We start from the raw sequence: 9,197 nt of genomic DNA, 5'->3' as shown, positions 1-9,197 counted from the left end.
GTCTTCGAATCCACAAAGCTTCCTTAGCGGCATTGGTACAACCTTTGTATTCAGCTTCAGTTGAGCATAGGGAAATAGAGTGTTCTTTTTTGCTTTTCCAAGAAATTGGACCTGAACCAACAAAGAAAAAATAACCACAAGTGGATTTCCCATCATTGGGATCTCCACCTAGATCGGATTCAGTATAGCCATGTAAAATAAAGTCAGAGTTTGCATCATAAAATAATCCCAGATTAATAGTTCCTTTAATATACCTTAAGATGCGTTTAGCAACTTTAAAATGAGTTTGTTGAGGTTTAGACATAAATCGAGAAACTAAACCAACACTATAAGCAATATCAGGTCTAGTAAGAGTTAAATAATTTAAACTTCCTACTAACTGTCTATACAAAGTTTCATCAACAAAAGGAGTATTCATATCATTCATCAATTTAGTTCCTAATTCACATGGAATTGAAACATGGTTAGAGTCATTCATCTTAAATTTTTCTAAAAAATCATAAGCATACTTGCTTTGAGAAACAAAGATACCTTTAGGAGTTTGAAAAATTTGCATACTTAAGAAATAATGTAAGATACCTAAATCTGTCATTTGAAATTTCTGTTTAAGTTGGAATTTAATATCAGAAATCAAAATGTCTAAACTAGAAGTGAGAATTATATCATCTACATAAACAATAACAATGATAATATCATCGTTAGTATGTTTAATATACAAATTAGGATCATTTTTACTTCTAGTAAAACCTTGAGAAATAAAGAAAGAATTAATTTTAGAATACCATTCTCTAGGTGATTGTTTAAGACCATAGATAGATTTGTTCAATTTGCAAACCAGATTTTCACTACCTTTCTTAACAAATCTAGGAGGTTGAGCCATATAGATTTCTTCATGTAAATCACCATTTAAGAAGGCACTTTTAACATCCATTTGATGAATGGGCCAATTCATTTTAGATGCTAAAGCAAGAACTAATTTGATAGTAGGCATTTTAGCAACAGGAGAAAAAGTTTCGTTATAGTCTAATCCTTCAATTTGGGAAAAACCTCTAGCAACTAGTCTAGCCTTGAATTTACTAATTTCATTATTAGTATTCAATTTTGTTTTGTATAACCATTTACATGAAACTAGATTCTTGCCAGGAGGTAATTTAACTAAGTCCCAAGTTTGATTAGCAAGTAAAGAATCATATTCCTCTTGCATGGCTTTCTACCAATGAGGTTGAGAGTTAGCTTGATCAAAAGACTTAGGATCGTTAGAATTCATAATAGTAGTCATCAAAGCATAATTACAATAATTAATCCTTCTATGTTTAATTCCACCTGATTTAGAAATATAATCATCAGCTTCATTGATTAGGTTTTGAGCCCATTTAGGTTTACGTTTAGTTGTAATGGAATTATCACTAGAGGAAGAATCATGAGTAATAAAAGTATCATTAGTATCTACTTGAGTATCATGAGATGTAGGAGCAGAAATAATCGGTGGTACTTGATTAAGAGAAAGAGTAGGGTTAAGAGAAGGAGGTTGGTCCTCCACCAGCACAATTTTAGTGCCACTAAATTCTTCATCCTGTGTAGTAGAGCAATCATGAACTCCATTTTCTGCAATACAAACATCTCTAGCAATTTGAACTTTGTTAGTAGTGGAATCATAAACACGATAACCCTTAGTGTTTTCATCATAGCCAACAAACATATAAGGAGATGACTTAGCATCTAATTTATGCCTTTTCTGTTTAGGCGTATGAACATAAGCAATAGAACCAAATATCCGTAAATGATGTAAATTCGGTTTCCTACCAGACCAAGCCTCTTCTGGAGTGATAGCCTTGAGAGCTTTGGTAGGAGTCCGATTAAGAATATAAGTTGCACAAAACATGGCTTCAGCCCAAAATTTATAATGCAAATTCTTAGCATGCAACATGCTTCTAGCCATTTCAACAATGGTCTGATGCTTTCTTTCCGCCACACCATTTTGTTGTGGTGTATAAGGAATAGTAAGCTCATGCTTAATTCCACATGATTTCAAATAAGAATGAAAAGCATTATTCACATATTCCTTCCCATTATCAGTTCTAAGAATTTTAAGTTTATACCCAGATTGCCTTTCAACATATAACTGAAATTCAATAAATATATCAAGAACTTGATCCTTGCTATGCAAAAAATAGATCCAAGTTCGTCTAGAAAAATCATCAACAAAGGTAAGTGCATACCGAGAACCTTGGATGGAGGTATTCTCCATGGGGCCCAAAAGATCACTATGGACAAGATGCAACTTATGAGTTGCTCGCCATGATTTTCCACTTGGAAAGGGCTCCCTATGCATCTTACCACTCATACAACCTGTACAGGCAATCTTGGAAGGAATAATGTGAGGCAAGCCATCAACCATATTATGCTTTTGCATGAAAGTAATATAATCAGAATTTAAATGACCAAGTCTTTCATGCCATATATTGAAATCAATAGAAGTATGTAAAGAATATCGTGAACTAGCAAATTCATGGAATTTAAACAAATTGTCATTATCCATTTTAGCATGAGCAATCACTTTGAGAGTTTGAGGATCTATGATATAACATGTATCTTTGTAGAATTCAACTTTATAGTTCTGACATAACTGTGAAACAAAAAGCAGATTAGTTTTCAAGTCAGGTACATATAAAACATCATGCAATTTACCATTAGGAATAGTAACATCACCTAGTCCTTCAACTTTACAAGTCCGATTATTAGCTAACTGAATAGGAATGTTAGCAATATCAGGATGTAAAGAATCAAAAATTTCTTTATGAGAAGTGACATGTTGTGATGCACCACTATCAACAATCCATTCTAAAGGTCTACAAAGATTAAAGCTACAAGTAAAAGCATGACGAGGATTAGAACTAGTCGAATTACCTTTTTTATGGTTTGAGGTTTGATGATTGTTACTATGATTCATAGGTTTTTTATCATTTTGCTTTTTAAAACAATTATTGACAAGATGACCATCTTTGCCACAATAAGAACAATGAGGTTTGGAACTAGAATGATTCCTTTGATTATTAGTATTACGAGTATTATTAGGATGATTGGTATTATTATTATATTTGGCATGAAATTTATTGTTGGAGTTATTTGAATTAGAATTATATTGTTTGTAATTAGTATTATTGGAACGAAAATTATTAGTTGAATTTCTAGACACAAATGCATGTTCAGTTGATTTGAGGGTACCAAACTGAATTAGCTTAGCTTCTTCCTGTCTTAATAAAGTTTGAAAAATAACACAAGTTAAATGAGAAGTTAAAGTAGGAATAGCAAGCTGTGCATGAATATTAGTTATAAACTGTTGAAACTGTCTAGGAAGACATTTTTTAAGAATAAGATGAATTAAACGAATGTCCTCTAATTGAACACCTAAAGCCATAATTTGACTGTTAAGAGAATCAAATTTTAAGAGGAATTCATCCATACTTTTAAAATATGCATACCTGAGATCTTCGAGTTGATCTTGCAATTGTATTTTGTGATATTCATCGCCACTGTCATACTTGTTTTTCAAGATGGACCATGCATCATGAGCTTTAGAAAAGTGAGCAATTAAAACATATAAATCTGGAATAATGGAAATACCAATTAACCTTAAAGCTTCTTCGTTTTTAGCTTTCCAAGTATCTTTCTCGTCTTGAGTAGCCGCTGAACCGGGTTCAAGAGAAGGGTCAGTGGCTATTTCGAAGAGATGTTTAAAACGAAAAATAAATGAGATATGAGTTTTCCAAGAATGATAATTAGAATAATTAAGTTTGATTTCTGGAATTAATGGTGACATGATTAAGAAAAAAAAATTCTTCTCTTTTTTTGTGAAATTTTTGTTTAATTTGAATGGAAAAAATTGTTAAATGAGAAAAAAAAATTTAATTTTATTAATGGAAAAAAATAAAATAAAATTATTTTTATGTTTTTTTTTTTTTTAAAAATTAAGAAGATATCTTTTGTTTGTTTGTTTTTGAATTAATATTTTTATTTGTTTTTAAAAAAATAAAGAAGGAAAAATGTGATAAAAATGTTATAAAAGTTTAGGTTCTAATAAATAAAACAAGTTTTTTTTGCTTATTTTAAAAGGGTGGGCGGAGTCTTTTGTATTAGGAGCGGAGTGATGGCGGCAACAGCCGCGTGGCAAAAATTGGCCAAAAATGGATGGTCGGTGGAGGTCGGTGGAAAAAAGGCGGGGTTTGGAGATTTTAAAAGAATGAAGATAAGGATGCGGGCTCTACCCGCGCAGGCGACGGTTGCCGCGTGGCCGGGACGCGAGCCGCGCCAAGAAGCAGTGGAAGGGGGGTGTCGCGCGAGGTCTCTAAAAATAAACAAAGACCAACGTTGAATATGAAGGGTTTAGGCGGCGAGCGGCGGTGGCGGAGCTTAAATTTTAGCCACGGACGCGGCAGAGGCAGGTGGCGATGCAGAGAAGAGGGCGTCGGCCGCGGCGTTGCAGATTGGTGGCGCGCGGCAGCAGCGCGACGGCGAGAGGGTTCTGTGCGGCGGCGCGGCGGCTCTGCAAACTGCGACGGTTGCGCACGGCGGCGCGGGGTCTCTGTAGTCGGCGGCGGTTGCGCGCGGCGGCACGGGGGTGGTGCGCGGGTGGCGTGGCCGCCCAAAACAATTGAAGATTTTTATTTTTTATTTTTTATTATTATAAAAGAAATGCAATGATAATAGATGTAAGAATAAGCAATGGAAGAAATTGTAAAAAAAAATGAATTTTTACAAAAACACCATATACACCAAAAACATACACAATATATTGGAATATTTATTTTTTTATAAAGAGTAAAAATAATTTTTTTTTAAAATGAAGTAAGAAATAATTAGAGAGTTATATAAAACTTTACTAATGTAATACTTTTTGTTTTGGCAGCATGCCGTCCAAAACAACAACAAAAAAAATTGAAATTTACCAAGAAAACCCTTTGGCGGCAAGCCTTCCAAAGAGGGTTAGTAAAAATATGAAACTTTACAAGAAAACCCTTTGGCGGCAAGCCTTCCAAAGAGGGTTAGTAAAAAATATGAAACTTTACAAGAAAACCCTTTGGTGGCAAGACTTCCAAAGAGGGTTAGTATAAAAAATATGAAACCTGCATACACAAGATTTGTTAAAAAGAGCTAAAATCACAACACAAACTTCTTCTCTCAATAACGTCTCCAAATAAGGTGTGCTCCAATGAATGGCAACCTTCACCACAAAACTTAAAACAAGGATTAGATAACCAAGCTCTGATACCATGTAAGAAATGATAATATTGAGCAAGGAACGAGAAACAATCCAAGTAAGTTAAGTGTGAAACAATGTTACCATAAGATAAGCAACTCCAAGAGCATACACCAAGATGGTTCAACAATGGAGACAAGGATTTATAAGGGGAAAGCAAAGAAAACCCTTTGTGAGTATTATGAATGAAGGCAAAAGCCTAGAGAAGAGAGAGAGAGTGTGTTGGAGCAAAAGTAGCTCAATACAATAACATCAAGTGCTAAGAGTGTTGTTATGTTGTTATGAAGAAAGAAGGAGGAGCATCTCTTATATAGAGATGAGAGAGGAGTTGCATTTGTAACTCCCATTTCTATGAATGCCACATTCATAATAGGTGTGTGCAAAGTGTCACAATCCTCTTAAGGAGGATAAACTAAATAAAGAAATAAACAAGAGTTGTCCTTACATGTGGAATAAAGGAAAAACAATGACATGTCCTCCACATGTGTACAAGTGGACAAACTACATGTAGGGACCCTTGGAATATCCCAATTAAAATATATATCCAAGGAAAGATTAACCTTTCTAACAATTTTTTTAAGAAGCCTTTGAAACTAACTATCATTCACTATGATAATCAGAGTTGTATCAAGATTTTAGCTAATCTAATTTTTCACAATCGATCTAAGCATATTGAAATACCTTATCATTACATTAGAGATATGGTAGATCAAGTTGTTATCAAACTAGAGTACATAAGTACAAATGAGCAAACAATAGATGATTTTACCAAGCCTCTTGCCAAAGTAAAATTGGAATATTTCAAAGGAAAACTTGGTATGATTAAATTGTAATGTTGATTATTGAATTTAAATTTCAATTTATATGTATTTATGCTTCTATAATTGTTTAGCTACATCAGATATGTAATGAAAGGTTACAATCTTTCATGGACATATATATTCATAAGATAGTCTTTGTAAGGTGATGATCTTGCAAATGATAGGCCTGTTATTATCATAGTTTTATTTCGGATATGCTAGAAGTCATTGACAATGAAAGTATTATGATTACTCTAGATATTGTTTTGGAAAATTAGAGATCATAATATACGTTATGATAGTGTTCATAACATTGTGATTGTAGTTATTTGACAAGTCACTATTTGAGAGTGTTAAAGTCAGATAATTTGTTGGTTATAGATATCCTTAATACTGATATCTTATAAAAAAATTGTCACTTCTTCTTTTCTAAGAGGGAGTGTTGAAGTATAGTTTCAGTCAAATTGAAGTACTCTTTACATTGAGTAATTGTATTCATGATTCTGCATGAACATTTGTTCTTTATGGCTTATACTCTTTATAAGAATTATATATATATATATGATATTTTATTGTCATGCCCAAAACTAAGAGGGCAAAAACACACAATTTTTTTTTTTTAAATTTATAATTTAAACATGCCCTAGGTTTGAAATGATTGATAACAGTTTTAGTACAGGTTCTTTACTTTACATCTTAAGGTTATAAACATGAGGGCGATTTCATTGATAAGATTTTGAAAACTTTGTTACTGGATTGATATCAATCTTAAGTTATGCCATTTAAGGATTAAACATATCAAAAGATATTAACAGTGTAAGTTACACTTAACTTTTGACTAAAAGATAAAGGAAACAATCCAACATTTTCTATTGGTTTTAACATATGCTAACGTAATGAAACAGATGATAGTTTCAAAATGAGTTTGCTAAAACCTTAAATGTTTAAAATTTATACTAACTATATTAAAACAGATAACCTAAAACCAACTCACAATTAAACAACATAGTTATCAACTAGCTTAAAATTAAATGATTATAAAAATTTCAACGTAATACTAACTTAAAACTTTACTAAATTAAACTAAGTACACTTTAACAAAATTAGAATATCATTTTAAAACTAACCATTTAGAATTTAAAAACAATATCTATAAAAGAAACTAACTACACTAACATGCTAAAATAACTTAAAGATTCAAACTAATTAACTAATTACATTCAGAATTTTATCAACAAAAAAAAAAAAAACAATTTTAAAAGACTTAAATTAATCTAAAAATCTAATTAACATTTATAAAATAACTAAATTAACTAAATACTAACATCTTTAATATACTAATATTAATAACTTAAACTAATAACAACTTACACAACAATTAAATAACTAACTAACAACAATTTAATAATTTACACTAAATTATAACTACATGCTAACCTGGACTAAATCAAATAACATAAATAAGTAATTAAATTAACAATGATTACTAACCCCCTAACCTATTTACTAACCACACCCCTTAACACCTAACTCTACCCTAACCCTACACCCTACCCCCTGTCCCATCAAAATCCCCTCAAGCCCATGCGCTTCCCTAAGCGCTTGTAAAGTGTGCTGCCAAGTATTGACCTTGTGTCAGTAATACTTCAGCGCAGAGGGCCGCCCAACATGCATTACATTAAATGTTTTTTTTGTTTTAACTTTCAAAACACTTTACCCCAAGCCATGGCCAACAAATGAGGAAGGAGGGAAAGGGGGTGATGTCATCTTAAATGATGGCAAGTTGACTTGTGAACCAATGCAAGCATAAGTCCTATCAACTCCAATCAAAAGTTGCGTCCCAACTTGAGGATTTTAAAAAAAACATAAATGCAAAAAGTTTATTAGGTAGATGATAGAAAATTAGGATATCTAAGTTATTAAGGTTTAATAATTTATGCATTTTATTAGCTATCACTTATATGTATGCTTTTTTTTTTTTCTTTTAAAATTTTAAACACTAAAAGATTCTAGAATATTCTCTGTTGCAAAACAAGGATTATCACATTCTCTCATACAAACTCCAGCATCCTGTAGGTGGATGTTTTTTTGAAAATTTGTCTACTCTCCCTCACTCTCTCTCTCTCGAAACTCAATGAATATTTCTTTGCAACTATATTACAACAATAGGTGTATACATTCTCTTATGAATTTCTAATTCATTATTTCCATGACCCTCAAATGGCCATGCATTTCAATGGGACCACATTTCATGAAATAACCATCTACATTCATTTAACTATCTAATAAAATTGATGGATCAACATAATGACTACACTAGTCTTAAGGCAATTGAGAAAATAAGAGATCAAAATGATAATGCTCCATTCCTTTTTAAAGGAGTATCAAAATACACAAGGTTATTTCTCTATCATGTTTCAATTTTAGCTTGGATCTCTTGACATAATCCTTCCTACATGTTCTTGCAAATTTAATTTCCAACACAATCAACCATGAACTAAATCATCTCAAACTTGATATAGACACCATACATCACAAATTGAATCATGTATAATTGAACGTAATTGTTGCATCTTATCTTTTGATACACATTCATATGACAACATAGAATGTGAAAATTTTAAGAGAAGTAAATTTACTCAATCCCTTATTTTATTATCAACCTGATTCAAGGCTCGGCCAGGAAAGAATCAGGAAGAAAACCTGGCTTCTTTGCCATATATACTAAGGTTTAAACAATACAATTTACAATAGGATCACAATCCCAATTTTCAATAATTTTATCAAATTTTCTTCATGATCAAAATCAAGGAGTTTGTAATGTCTTCTAAATCTCATTTCAAGAACCATGGAGGAAACCAATAACTGATCGGGTGACAACCAAGCAAAACCAAAAGAACATCAAGCATGCATAGTCATACATGGTTTACACAATAAGATTCACAGTGAATCAAGACTAGGGAGAGATGGATTCTTCCAACTGGAGAAGTCAAGCACAACACCAATTCAGATGCCCAATCGGGGCCAATAACCAAGAACTTCCGTTCTTCCATTTTAACTTGACATACTCATACCAGGTTTGTGTTGACGGGTAGAGGCCCATAACACCCTACCCTTTATCCCTCTTCTCATCCTGAGAA

This window comes from Cupressus sempervirens, chromosome 8 (genome assembly GCF_028749045.1).
Source record: "Cupressus sempervirens isolate cs-2001-9-10 chromosome 8, ASM2874904v1, whole genome shotgun sequence".
NCBI classification, from domain to species: domain Eukaryota; kingdom Viridiplantae; phylum Streptophyta; class Pinopsida; order Cupressales; family Cupressaceae; genus Cupressus; species Cupressus sempervirens.
This window is presented reverse-complemented; position numbering follows the sequence as displayed.